Source organism: Apodemus sylvaticus, chromosome X (assembly GCF_947179515.1).
Source record: "Apodemus sylvaticus chromosome X, mApoSyl1.1, whole genome shotgun sequence".
In the NCBI taxonomy this organism is placed as follows: Eukaryota; Metazoa; Chordata; class Mammalia; order Rodentia; family Muridae; genus Apodemus; species Apodemus sylvaticus.
The window spans coordinates 55,380,931-55,395,313 of NC_067495.1; the positions used below are offsets into that span (position 1 = coordinate 55,380,931).

The 14,383-nt window shown below is 42.0% G+C and overlaps 1 non-coding gene and 1 pseudogene across 1 annotated transcript; both read left to right on the forward strand.

The window, feature by feature from the left end:
- Positions 1-339: 339 nt before the first annotated feature.
- LOC127674485 (N-alpha-acetyltransferase 60-like) lies at positions 340-1,422 on the forward strand (annotated as a pseudogene).
- Positions 1,423-10,886: 9,464 nt separating this feature from the next.
- Positions 10,887-10,990, forward strand: LOC127675856 (U6 spliceosomal RNA). Its single transcript, XR_007975545.1, has one exon. It is a non-coding gene; the product is annotated as a U6 spliceosomal RNA (small nuclear RNA).
- Positions 10,991-14,383: the final 3,393 nt, after the last annotated feature.

Here is a 14,383-nt window from a genome sequence, read left to right on the forward strand (position 1 = left end):
CCTGGAACTCACTCTGTAGACCAGGCTGGCCTCGAACTGAGAAATTTGCCTGCCTCTGCCACCCAGAGTGCTGGGATTACAGGCATGTGCCACCACCGCCAGGCTAGGGTCACCCTCTCTTATCCCTCCCAATTTCCCTTAGTTTTTCTAACTACTTCCTCCTCTTAATTTCATGTCTTGTTTTCTGTCCCGGCTGTTGCCCCTGCCAGTTACACAATCTGTCGTGGCGTTGGGGGGCGGGGCGGGGGGGGGCGCAGTCCCACTTCCAGCTTCCTGGCTCCCCCAGGATGCGCTGATCCTTGAGACACTGCTGCTGCCCAGCTCCCATCCGAGGTATGAATGACAGAGGTGGTGCCTTCCAGCGCCCTCAGCGAGGTCAGCCTGCGCCTCCCCTGCCAGGATGACCTAGCACTGTGAAGCACCTGTGTGATTCCTGGTTCCCCATTGAGTACCCAGACTCACGGTATCGTGATATCACATCCAACAAGAAGTTCTTCTCCCTCGCTGCAACCTACAGAGGTGCCATAATAGCTGAAATAAAGAATAGGACCAAAATACATAAAGAGGATGGAGATATTCTAGCCTCCAGCTTCTCTGTGGATACACAAGTTGCATCCATCCTTAGTCTGGGAGAGGTGAAAGAGTTCAGGGAACACAGCATAGGTTCCCTTTTACTAGAAAGTTTAAAGGATCATATTTCAACCACCACCCAGAACTACTGCAAAGCCATCTACCTGCAGTTCTCACCACCAACAATACAGCAATCAGCTTCTATGAAAACAGAGACTTTAGGCAGCACCACCATCTGCCTTATTACTACGCCATCCGAGACGTCCTCAAAGATGGTTCACCTATGTCCTCTACATCAATGGTGGCCACCCTACTTGGACCATCTTAGACTACACCCACCACCTGGGTTCAGCACTCGCCAACCTGAGCCCCTGCTGCATCCCACACAGGATCTACCGCCAGGCCCACAGCCTGCTCTGCAGCTTTCTGCCATGGTCCAGCATTTCCATGAAAGGTGACAGAGAGTACAGCTGCACCATGCAAAGTCATTGGGGCAGCCTCCGCCAGGCCTCTGTCCTCAGCAATCCGTGGAGCCTGTTTTCCTGTCTGTCTGACTTTTGCTGGCCACCCGCTGGCCCCTCAGCCTGCCCCGGCTGCAGGCCCGGTGCTGTGCTGGCTCAGGAGCAGAATGCATACTGGTCATCAACAGGCTCTCCTTCCACCTGGAGTCCATGTCCGGCCTCCATGCCCCGGCACCACCCAGTGGCCTGGCAGGCGTGTCTATGTTCACTGGGAAAGGGCTCACCAGACTTCTCCTCTGCTTCCTGCTCCTTCATCTCCTTGCCACAAGATGGACTGAACTTTGTTGAAAACATGTGGACATGTCTGACCCTGAAGACACAGGAACCTTAGAATTAAGAGGCACAGCAGGGAGAATGCCGGCTTTTGTTTAGGGAAGCCCCAAAGAAGCGTAGATGGCAGCTGTCCTTGCTCCTCAGTGAAGGTGAAAGGCTGGAAACTGGGGAAAGAGAAAGGGGCTGGCACTTCACAAGAACTTAGAGCTTCAGGAATCAGTCCTCGGCATAGACGGTTAGATGGACGGTTCCCTGTTCCAGTGTTCTACTGCCCACTTCTTCCTGTCCAGAAGGCTCATCCTGCCTGTTGAATCCTGGCATGCTCCACATAGCCGACCTACCCTGGGAGCTGGGCCGAGGACGGGTAGCTGTTGGCTTCTGGGTTCCTTCTCTGCTTATCCTTCTAGAAGGTGAACCTTCAAGGCCAGGGCCAGTGTAAACAGGAGGAGGCTGAACTCTATGTTGGCGTCTCTGCTACTGTGGACCCATGGGACCTGGCCTTGGGAGCAGAGTGCAGCTGGTGCCTGTGGGCCTTCAGCCTCCAAGGCAGAGGCTCTGTCAGTCCCATGGATCGGGCCTGCAGCAGACATCTCAGGTTTCCAGCATCCCTTCCCTTGTGCCCCCAGGTGTTTCGCAGTCACAGTCCTGCCCAGAATTGCTGCAGTGTTACAGGAGCCCTTCGGGCTGTCCTTACAGTCCCTCGCTGTGCCAGGCTGAAGAAGAGCAGCTTTATTGACAGGCCTCATGACTGAGGGCTTCCCTCCCTCAGCACCTCCTGGCTCAGGGCTCTCAGGCTGTAGGCCCAGCCTAAGGCTTCCTGGCCTCAGAGAAGGAAGGGTCCCCACTATGGAAGGCCAAGGCAGTAAAGTACCCCCCCCCCCTTCCTCAACAGAACTAGCCGGCAGGTGGCCAGTCCTGACTGATTTTGGTTGTGTGCTGAGGCCCCAGCCCCATATCTTCTTCCTTTTCAGTCAGTGGTGATCATGTGATTTTCATTTCTGCCCTTATAGTCAAGGAAGAGTCTTCCACAGGGTTCTAACTTGGACACTCATAAATTCACCTCAAAGGCCTTGACCTGTCTCCCTTCAGTCCCATAATTTTTGCAGTGTCCAGCCCAGTGTTGAATAAATCATAGTGTGTAGTCTCATTACAAATAAACAAATTAACAAACAAACAAACAAATAAATAAATAAATAAATAGACTTTCACTAGTAACAAAAAAAAATTTCATGTCTTTTTTCCTTTGGGTGTGTGCAGGTAGCCATAGATATTGTGTTGTTCATGACTGTAGCAGTCATGTCATAATCTAAAGGTAAAGCATTTCATGCCGTTTTTGCACCAAATGTTTTGCTTCTGCGTCAGTATTGGAGCATTTTGGGTCCACAGCTCAGTGATAGCTTTGAATCTTTTCTTCTACAACAGGCTGAACAGTATTCTTGCACTGTGGACACCCACCAACAGAGAGGAGGCTTCAGATCAGTTCCAGCCTGATTTCTGTGTCCTGTATCCAAAATGGCTGGTACCTTCACCAATAGGGTGTTCATCCAGTTCTAGTGGGCGACCAAGAACAATGACAATAACCTCTATTGATTTGGGAGCCCTTGAGGCCTCCCTAGCAAACAACTCGCAGGGATGGATCTTGTACCTGGTATTGGGGTTTTTTCTTTAAGAGCTTATGGGAACAGCAGCATCAACCATGTAGGGTACCTCTATTCAAACTACCTTTTAAAAACATTGTATATTTTAATTATCTGTTTAAAATTAATAGTTTCTATTTAGTTTGTTTTCCTATTTCCAAGGCTCCATCCTATTTAAACCTTCCAACCCATGTTACCCCCCTCTGCTTGCACATCATATATTTTACTGCTTGTCCCTTTCTTGTCCCCATTTCTCATGACTCTTTTCTTGCTCCCTCCTCTGTAACACGCTCACTTATTCATTCTTCCACACAGAAATTAAAGCATTTGAGGTAAAGATCTGCACATTAGAGATAACAGATATCATTTGTCTTTCTGGGTCTGTGTACCTCATTCAGTATAATATTTTTCAGTTTTATTATTTTTTCTATAAATTTAAAACTTCAGTTTTCCTTGTGCTAATAGAATTCTGGTATACATCCATACCATATTTCTATTATCCACTCATTAGTTCATGGACATCTAAGTTAATTACATTTCTTAACTACTGGGATCACAGTATCAGCATACATAGATGTGAATTTATTCATAGGATATAGTGGATTTTTGTTTATGTCATTTTGAAGCCTCCCCATCATTATAGCATTTGTTATTGGTTTTCTTTGTACTAGCTATTCTAATGGCAGTGAATTGGAATATCAGAGTATTATCAATTTGAATTTCTCTGATGAATAAGGATGTTGAATATTTAAAAATATTTGTTAGTAATTTGCACACCCTTATTCACAAAACTCAGATAGATAGATAGATAGATAGATAGATAGATAGATAGATAGATAGATAGATAGATAAAATATTCAAAAATAGCCTTTACCAAGTATCATTTAAATCCCTAAAGAGATATTTTAAGGAAGATCCTAGAGGAAGGAATGGTAGAATTAGGATTGTGAAAATGGCCGCAATACCAAAGTTTACAGATTCGATACAGTTCCACTCAAAATCCCTACAATATAACTCATAAAAATAGGGGGGAAATTCCTCAAAGTTGTATGGCCCTAAAATAATCCCAAATAGCCAAAGCAGTTTTTAACAATGTTAGAGGGATTACCACACCACATTTCAAGCTATATTACAGAGGTATAGTATTACAGAGGTATAGTATTAAAAATCTGCATGGTGTAGGAACATTACAAGCATATAGGTCAATGGAACAAAATAGAAGACCCCAAATATAAATACCTATATGATTCTAAATGTATATATTTAGAGGTATAAATTCATTTATTCTTTTTCTTTTCCTTTTATTTATTCTTCTTTTATATATTACATCCTGAGTGTGATTTTCCTTTCCTTCTCTGTTCCTAGTCCCACTTCCCCACACCTCTCCTCTTAAGACTGTATTCTCTTTAGCTCATAAGTTTTGTCACATTGTGCTTCATTTGGTTCTAGGAACATTTAAATTTTCCTTCCTGATTTCTTCCATTTTAGGGGTTGCTTATGTATACTATCATATCATCTGCAAATAGTGATACCTTTAGTTATTTTTTTTTTTTTACCAATTTTATCCCCTTGATCTCTTTTTGTTGTCTTATTGCTCTAGCTAGAACTTCGAGTACTATATTTAATACATATTGGACTCAGTGAGCATTCTGTGAATCCTGTGTCCCACCTGGTGGGACACCTTATTCACAGGATAAGATTAAAAGCTCAGGAGACAGCAGGTGTTGGTAAGGATGTGGAGAAAGAGGAACACTCCTCCACTGCTGGTGAGATTGCAAATTGGTACAACCACTCTGGAAATCAGTCTGGTGGTTCCTCAGAAAACTGGGCATGTCACTTCCTGAGGACCCTGTTATACCACTCCTGGACATATATCCAGAGGTTTCTTCAGCATGCAATAAGGACACATACTCCACTATGTTCATAGCAGCCCTATTTGTAGTAGCCAGAAGCTGGAAAGAACCTAGGTGCCCTTGAACGGAGGAATGGATACAAAAAAATGTGGTATATCTACACAATGGAGTACTATTCAGCCATTAGAAACAATGAATTCATGAAATTCTTAGACAAATGGATGGAGGTGGAGAACATCATACTAAGTGAGGTAACCCAGTCTCAAAAGATCAATCATGGTATGCACTCACTGATAAGCGGATATTAGCCTAGAGACTTGGAATACCCAAAACATAATCCACACATGATGTCCAATGATGTCCAAGAAGAACAGAGGAATGACCCCTGGTTCTGGAAAGACTCAGTGCAGCAGTATAGAGCAAAACCAGAACAGGGAAGTGGGAAGGGGTGAATGGGGGAACAGGGGGAGGGAAGAGGGCTTATGGGGCTTTCGAGGAGTGGGGGGCCAGAAAAGGGGAAATCATTTGAAATGTAAATGAAAAATATATAGAATAAAAAAAGAAAAAAAAAAGAACTCAGTGAGCATTTTGTGAATCCTGTGTCCCACCTGGTGTTGGTGTAGTATAGATTCTGACCTGGTAAATAACAGCTGCCCTGCTGAGTTCTCTGCACAGGGGAGATTGGGGTGTCAGGAATGGGAATGTTGCTTTTGAGTAGCTAGTGGGCATTCTGTGGGATCCTGTAGTACTGAGTGCTAGTGAGAGCTCTGTGGTATCCTGTGGCAGTAGGGACAGAGAGTGTCTGGATTTGGCTGAGGTGTGACGACCTCTGACCTGATAATAGGAAGGCATACCTCTGGGTTCTGCCCTCAATGGGACTTTAGGTGCCAGGGTTTAGTGGGTATGTGGCCTCCAAATTAGTGGTTAGATGATCCTTGTGTCTCTGTGGTGCTGAGTGCTGGATTACTAGGGGCTGTCGGTGCTGTGGTCTCTGCAACCAGCAACCGTTTAAGTACTTGTCTGGATTCTGCATGGAGTGGATGTTGGGATACCAGTGGTAAATAGCAGTGTGGTCTCATATGTGGTTGACTGGTATTTCCTGGTGTACTGCATTTAGTGGCCAGAATCAGGTTGCCGAGGGTTCACTGGTTATGTGGTCTCTGAGTTGGGCATGGGTGGGGACTCTGTGGGATTCTGGGCATGGCAGTGCTGGTTGCAGTGTTTAAGCTTTAACAAGTTCTTAATTTCCACGCATAATTCTTTCTTACATGTTGCTGATTTTCTCATCTACTTTGTTGATTCTTTTCCTTCTATGTTGCTGACTTTTCTCTCCAGCTTCTGGATTAAATTCTGCTTTAAAAAAACAACAACAACAACAAAAAACAAAAACAAAACAAAACAAAAAAAAAAAACAAACGTTTGACTTCATTGATCACTTTTACCAGAAAACGTTTGAAATCTTCATCCCACATTTCACATTTCAGTGTCCTAAATTCACTTTTTGATCTTTTGGAGGAATCCTGCTTCCTTTCCTTTTGTGTATCTCATGCAAGTTTTACCTATATTTAATTTTTATATCAATTCCATATTTATTTGGCATCTTTCTTGTTAATAAGCCCATTCATGAGAGCACAACCACTAATACCAGTGATGAAGGAGAAACCAGACTGCTGTATCAACACACACATCAAGACATGAAAGACAGGAATACACTTAAATTTTATCAAATCCCAAGACTACTACATCACCAATGGCCTCAAAACAGAAAATGACAAATTAATACAGAATATGCCATGAAGTTACAAAATGTTTGGGTAAATTGTTAATTAATGAGATAAAGGAACGGGGTGAATAAAGAACAAAGAGGTGGATCAATGTTCAATAATGAAAGAAGAAAATCAGTGGAGAAGAATGTAAAAGAAGAAAAGGCCCAATAAAAGAAGAAAAGGAAAAAAAACCCAGAAAATTATTTTGCAATGTCATTACACAGTTATTTATATTCACAGTGGAGAAGAAGTTGATTAAACCTCTGGAATTTTGTCTTCCCTATTCTTTATGCTGCTATTATTACTAAACATCTGATGTCCTTCAGAGATGTCTTTACTGTAGCAGCTTCCCTTCTTCTGCATGCCAGTAACTCCTGCTGGCTTCACTTGCCCCTGCAGATTGTGGGATAGGCAGATTTTCATAGCCTTGGGTGGCACCCAAACCACCTAGGGGTGGTTACGGTTAAAACTGTGGGTTTTCTCTGAAGTGTGTTGGGACTGTGGTAACCAACTACAGCACTGACGTCTGCACAGATGGAGGACCTGTCTTTGTTCTCTCAGGAACTTCTAAGAGCAGTCAGCTTCACCATTCCCAAGCTCTCATCTAAAGCGTGCAAAGGCTCCTGACCCCAGGCTTAGGAGGATCGAGCTTACACTTGTCTTTGATGACATTTACTCCTGGTCACTGAAGGAAGGTTTATACACACCACTGTTTAAGGAACTCATGTGACGCATCCTTTCATGTGTTCATTTGAGGCTGTGACAGGTTAAACTCAAGCTACCAGACATCTTGTCTCTTGTTGCCATACTCTTAGGATATATCAGTTTAACAACAGATTATGTCTCAAGGTGGCACCTAACCATTGCCCTCTGAATCATATAGAGTGGCAAAATTGGATTTTCGTCCTTCTTCTGTTGTCCTCCCGAAGGATCACTTTCTCATCGAAATCTCTTAAGTATATTTGAGTCTCGTGTGGGCTATGCCATTATCTGAAGGTAGAACTTCCAGTGTCTTTTGGCGTAGCCTGCCTCGATGAGCTTTGAGGGGCATCTGCTTTCTTCTCCTGCTGGAGAGCTATGTAACTGGAGCTTTGTTTGGTTCCTCAGCCTTTTTATTCTCCATGGCTTTATCACTACTTTTATCAGTGTCTCTGGCTCTTCCCCTTCCTTTCTTTGCAATGGAGTCTGTTTGGTATGCTGAGCTTTCTATTTGACTGAATCACGTGGACGCAGCTTCTATTCTTCCACAGGACCTAGAGTTCTGCTCACATTTTGAATCAGGTAATCTGCTGCTGTTATTTCTGAGTTGTATGGGTTTCTTACATATTTGAGTATTGGTAACTTACAAAGCTTTCAGTTCTCTTCCTCAGTTTCTTAGCTTGCCATTGATGATCCTGTAAAAATAATCAAACCCTTAGTTTAATTTCTTGGATCCCTGGTATCTTCTATTATTCTGTGTCTATTTTCCTGGAAGCATCATACCATTTAGAATTTTGTAGCTTACTAGTACAATTTTGTCTGGTTTTGCTTCCTTTTGTTTTGTTTTGATACAAGGTCTCACTGTGCAGACCAGGACAGCTTCAATCTCTCATTCTTCCTTTGTCACCCTCTCTAATACTGGGATTACCTAGTATGACTAAATGTATTCTCCATTATGCTATGTTTAGATATGACACCCATAGACTCATATATTTGAACAAGTCTATGGGGGCCAGGGAGTGGAATGTGATAGTTTGTATATATATGCTCAGCCCAAGGAGTGGCATTATTAGAAGATATAGCCCTGTTGGTATAGGTGTGACCCTGTTGGAGTAGCTGAGGCCTTGTTGGAATAGGTGTGTCATTGTGGGTATGGGCTTTAAGACCCTCATCCTAGTTCGCTGGAATCCAATATTCTGCTAGCAACCTTCAGATGAAGATGTAGAACTCTCAGCTCCTCCTGCACCATGCCTGCCTGGAAGCTGCCATGTTCTTGCCTTGATGATAACAGACTGGACCTCTGAACCTGTAAGTCAGCCTCAATTAAATGTTGTCCTTATAAGAGTTGCCTTGGTTATGGTGTCTCTTCATAGCAGTAAAACCTTAACTAAGACAGAAATTGAGTTTAGTAGTCTCAGATCTTGCAGTCTCAGATGAGGATATATCACTTCAGTCCAGGAACTTGAGGTTATCCTGGACAATGTAGCTAAACCCAGAATCACAAAGGAAATAAATAAATAAATAAATAAATAAATAAATAAATAAATAAAATAAAATAAAGGTGGCTCATGCCTTTAATCCCAGCACTTGGGAGGCAGAGGCAGGCGGATTTCTGAGTTTGAGGCCAGCCTGGTCTACAGAGTGAGTTCCAGGACAGCCAGGGCTACACAGAGAAACCCTGTCTCGAAAAACCAAAAAAAAAAAAAAAAAAAAAAAACAGAAGTGAGAAAAAAGAAAATTAGAAATAAAGAAAGGAAGGAAAGAAGGAAGAAGAAGAAGAAGAAGAAGAAGAAGAAGAAGAAGAAGAAGAAGAAGAAGAGAGAGAGAGAGAGAGAGAGAGAGAGAGAGAGAGAGAGAGACCCAGGGTCCACAAACCCTGTGCCCACAAGCCACTTTTCCTACGTTGCTCCTTCACTTGGAACTTTGCTCCAGCCCTCAGCCATCTGTCAACTCACAAGCCTAGATCTGCAGCCCTCTGTGTGAGAAGCTCCTTTCCTGCGGAGGTCACTTCTTCATTAGCCTTATGCTTACCCCAACCTTTGTAGTATGTGAACACAATCCTAATTCTAGACCTGTGGCCATGAGCTCTCTTCTTTCGTGACACCGTGTTTCCTGGGCTAGCTCTAAACTACAGTTTAGGAGCCACCTTTCCATGATCCGATTAAACAGCCCATCTGCCTGCTTTACCTGGCTTAGCGCAGGGTGCACATCTCCTGCACTGGCTTGATCTATGGAAGACCAGATTATTACATCAGAGACACAACCAAAGAAGGAATTCTACATGGCCTGCTCAAAACAGCAAAAAACAAAAACAACATAAAATGCTGAAACAGTGTGCCTCCCATCAAACTCACTAGTCCCATGGAGATGTTCTCTAAGGAGAACTAACTAGACGAACCCCAGGACACAGAATTTAAGAGATCAATTAAAAATTTATCAAATAATTCAAGGAATTTAAAGAATTCACGAACAAACAATTCATTGAACACACAACAACAACAAAAACAACAACAATAAATGCTTGAGTGATGCCAAAGAAAATACAAATATACATTGATACAATGATAATGGAGAACTTGAAAACTGAATTAAAAAGAGAGAAAAATATTGAAGAGAACACAAGCTGAAGTTAAAATGGAATTTAAAAACTCAATATTTCAATTAGAAAACTCAGGCAAAAGCCTTATAAGCAGAAAGAATCAAACAGAAGGTAGAATATCAAGACTTCAGAAAGGAAAAATGAAGAGAAGAAAAGAAAGAGAAAACATTTAAAAGGACAGACTAGGAACACACTGGAAATGTGGGACACCATCAATATATCAAATATTTGAATTATAGACCTAGAAAAGGGAGAAGAATTCCAAGACAATGACATGGGATCTTTAACAGGGCTCTGGAAGAAAGTGCCTCAAACTATGAAAAGACACAACCATACACACAAGAAACATACAGAACCCCAACTAAACAGACCAAAAAAGAAGAGACCCTCCCATGGCATATCATAGTCAAGTTGCTAAATATACAGAGAAAAAAATATTGGGAGGTGCAAGAAAAAAAAAGTTAAGGCCGAATTCATCATCTCTGTGCTAGGTCTTTAATGTCTTTTAGAAACAAGCAAAACATCCAAATACTTTGTTTCTCTTTTGGCTCCTATTTTCTAGTGGGGAAAATGTTCTATAAACAAGCAACATAAAAAGGAACTGAAGCATATAATACATTTCTAAATAAAAGTTCTAAGGGAAAAATAGAACAGAACAAAGAGAATTAGATTAGTATGGGGGCGCTCACTTGAGTAAATGCTTCACAACAGGGGGATTGATTATGCAGCTATATTATAGAGAGTATTCTTAGTTGTCCCGGTAAAGCATGCACACCTTTAATCCCAGCACTCAGAAGGCAGAGGCAGGAGCATCTCTGTGAGTTTGAGGCAAGCCTGGTCTACAGAGCAAGTTCCAAGACAGACAAGTTCCTACACAGAGTATCCCTGTCTTGAAAATAACAGCAACAGCAACAACGGCAGCAGCAGTAGCAGCAGCAGCAACAGCAACAACAAAAGAGACTATTCTTGTGCTCACTTCGGCAACACATATACTAGAATTGGAAGGATAGGGAGATTAGCATGGCCCCAGCGCAAGGATGACATGCAAATTCGCGAAGCATTTCATATATATATATTTTTAAAGGAGAATATTCTTGGCACTGGAAGCAGTGGAGCAAACACCCAAGGTGAAAATATGATGGATATATTTAAATGTCTATAGGGAAGCCAATGAGACTGCAGGCGTGAAGCCAGGCATGTGTTAACGGATCATTTTTTTATTTTATGAGCCAATATAAGAACTGATACTACATAGAGTTTTACAAGAAATGTGGAAGGATTGTGAGAGAAGTATATTAGTTGGGGTACTCTAGAGGAATAGAATCAATATGAGATATATGTGCATGTATATATATATTCATATATATGTATACACACACACACACAGAGAGAGAGAGAGAGAGAGAGAGAGAGAGAGAGAGAGAGAGAGGGAGACTAGTAGTTGAGAGCACAGTCTACAAGACTGGGTGCTACAATAATCCCAAGCTGGTGCTCAAAACTAATATTATCATAATCTATATTACATTATACGACAAAATAGAAGACATCACAATATAGCCATATATATTAGAAAGAATAAGAATATATGGGAAGAATATATATATATACATATATATATATACATATATATATATAAGTACATATATATATATGTATATATATATATATATATATATATAAATAATTTAATTTACTTTGAAATAGTAACAGCAACTGAATCCCTCGGAGAGGCGGAGAACCTGGTAGTTTTGAGATCCTTGGGACTTGGTGTCTCAGTAATCAGAGTAGTGCTGCAGTGGCTGTCTCACACCGGTGAGACTGAGAACACAGGCTGCACGGCTGGGTATCACAGTAATCCCAAGCTGGTGCTGGAAACTATGACATGATAAAAAAATAGAAGAAAACACAAATATCTATTTAATATGCTTAACAAGCATATTCTTAAGTAGGACTAAAGCATTGTCAATTACAATCCTCAGTTCTATAGCTAGTAACAAGGCCTTAGCTGATATTTACAACTATCTCCTTTTACCCATTCTGTATTTCCTTTATCTTAATCCAGAACTTGTTCTTTACTTGGGGGAGGTGACCTATACCCTCATTCCTGAAGGGAATTAATCATTTTGCTTGAATGGGCTGTTATAAACGTTAAACACAGGATATAGTAATACCAATATATGCCCTGTGCTGGTTAGTTTTTGTCACCTTGACATGAACTAGAGTAATCTGGGAAGAGGGAACCTTGACTATGAGATGGATTCCATCAGATTGGCCTGCAGGGATGTTTATGGGGAATTCTCTTAGTTATTGATTGATACACAAGAGCCCAGCCCACTGTGAGCTGCACCACCAACTGGGCAGTTGGTCCTGGGTTATATAACAAACAAAGCAAGTGGAACAAGCCAATGGAAGCAAGCCAGTAAGCAGCATTTCTCTGCAGCCTCTGCTTAGGTTGATGCCTTGAATTCTTGACTTGGCTCTCTTTATTGATGGACTGTAACCTGTAAGCCAAATAAACTCTTTCTTACCCAAAGTTAGTTTTGGAACATACTGGTCAGGAACTCCTGCATTTCAGAAATATTCTTCCCTGCTTCTATTGTGGATAAGTAGTCTAATTTCTCTCTCTAGTAATCTGGGTCAATTCCTCATGCTAACCAGCAGGACTCAGTATTCAGCTGACTTCAAAATCTAAAGTGGCCAGAAGGAAGTCCTAGCTTCTAGCTTGATGGAAGGTTTATTGTGCCTCCTGGCAGAAGCATCCTTCCTCCTAGAAACAAACCTTGTAGAACACAAGGTCACTGGAACAGGAAGCAAACATTTCCCTAGTGGGTCTCTAGGGATGAGTGCTACCATTCTCATTTCCACGCCCTGGTTCCTGAACCTGGGAATCCTAACTATAGGAGAAACATGACTATTTAATTGGACGCTGATTCAAAGCATATACAGCCCTCTTGCGATCCCTGCTCCAGCCTTCCAGGCTATTTCTATCCTTTTCATTTTTGGATGTGATTCTTAGCTGTGTCTTTAAAAGACCATTTCACCATCCTATCAAGCCAGCTGCTTCAGGTAAGACCAGTGAATCCTATGATTATGGGTCCACTGCTGCACTTTTTTAGTGGAGAAACAGGTTCCTGGGTCAGAAGTAATTCTGTGTGCAGTGCAATGACGTGATCTCTCCGGATGTGGTACAACTTGATTGTCTGGGGCAAGGTGAAAATGTTGATACAAATGAGAAATTAATTGTAATGGTTTACCCGAGCAATGCTAATGTTTATTTTTTTATTTGTCACTTTGTTTACATTTCAAATGAAATCCCCCTTCCAGGTTACCTCTCCACAACCCCCCCATCCCATCCCCATCTCCCCTCCCCTTCTCTTCTATGAGGGTGATTCTCCATCCACTCACCCCCTCTCCCTCCCCCCTCTAGCATGCCCCTGGGCTGGGGCATCAAGCCTCCCTCCCCTCACATTGAAGTTAGATAAGGCCATCCTCTGCTACATATGCAGCTGGAGCCATGGGTCTCTCCATGTGTACTGTTTGGTTGGTGGCTTGGTTCCTGGGAGATATGGGTGGTCCAGTTAGTTGATATTGTTCTTAGAATGGGGTAGCAACCCCCTTCAGCTCCTTCCTCTAGCTCTTCCATTGGGGTCCCTGGGCTCAGTCCAATAGTATGCTGTATCTGGATCTGTATTGGTCAGGCACTGGCAGAGCCTCTCAGAGGACAGCTATACCAGGCTCCTGTCAGCAAGCACTTATTGGTATCAGCAATAGTGTCTGGGTTTGGTGTCTGCAGATGGGATGGGTCCCCAGGTGGGGCAGTCTCTGGATGCCCTTTCCTCCATTTTTGTCTCTGTTTTTCCTTTGGACAGGGACAATTCTGGGTTAAAATTTTTGAGCTGTGTGGGTGACCCCGTCCCACAACTGGGGGCCATACCTACCTACTGGAGGTGGTCTCCACAGGTTCTATCTCCCCTTTGTCATGTATTTTGGCAATGACAGTCTTTACAACTAGAGATATAGTCATAAAACTGTCAAGAAGTGGTCACATTTTAAATATATTTCAAACATAGAGCATAAATTACTTACCTGACAGATTAGTTATATGTAGAATGTGAAAGAAAGGAGTCAAAGGGAAATAAATAAAACATACTATTTAAAAGGACAATAGTCATTATGTTGCCGAGATAGGGAAGCCTGATTAATTTTGTTCTTCATCGCTTATGTGTTTTCCAATTTCCTAGGCAAGCTATATTTATAATTAAAAGAAAGTGAAGGCATTTTAGAAAAGAGGCTTATTAACTTATCTACTTTTAAAATCTAAGCAAATTTTAAGTACATAATTCTACAGAAAAATACCTAGAGGGCTTCTGAATGCTTATATAAGCACATATCAACAATTGATTATTAAGGAATTAGCTCTAAGAAAATTAGCCAAGATTTGCTGTAATATGTAAAATCAAGCATA